Source organism: Myotis davidii, unplaced genomic scaffold, assembly GCF_000327345.1.
Source record: "Myotis davidii unplaced genomic scaffold, ASM32734v1 scaffold97, whole genome shotgun sequence".
Taxonomy (NCBI): Eukaryota; Metazoa; Chordata; class Mammalia; order Chiroptera; family Vespertilionidae; genus Myotis; species Myotis davidii.
This window is the reverse complement of record NW_006289392.1, coordinates 4,701,933-4,702,428: the sequence shown is the minus strand read 5'-3', so window position 1 is coordinate 4,702,428 and position 496 is coordinate 4,701,933.

Here is a 496-nt window from a genome sequence, read left to right as displayed (position 1 = left end):
CTTCCTGAGCCCCTGCCTCCCGTGGGCCCCTCTCCCCTGTGCAGGCCCTGGGAGGGGTGAGTCCCCTTCCTACCCGTCCCTCCCTCTCCGCTCCCTTCCTCTCTCCTCCCTGCCCTGGGCTGGATGTGGGGACCCAGCAACGCCCTGATGGAGGGAGGCATCTTGGGGTGTCTCCCTGCTTGGTCCGTGGACCACACAGGAGGTTCCATCTTTCTAAAGTGCACCCTAACCCAGCTGGCGTGGCTCAGTGGTTGAGCGTCGTCCTATGAACCCGGAGGTCACGGTTCGATTCCCGTTCAGGGCACATCCTAGCTCCATCCCCGGTGTGGGTCGTGCAGGAAGCAGCCGATCAATGGTTCTCTCTCATTGAGGTTTCTCTCTCCCCCTCTCCCTTCCTCTCTGAAATAAATATGTAGATATTAAAACAACAAACACTGTGCTTAAGCAGCCCCCTTCCCTCTTCATTATAAAAGTGATACGTGCTCCCTGCACCCCA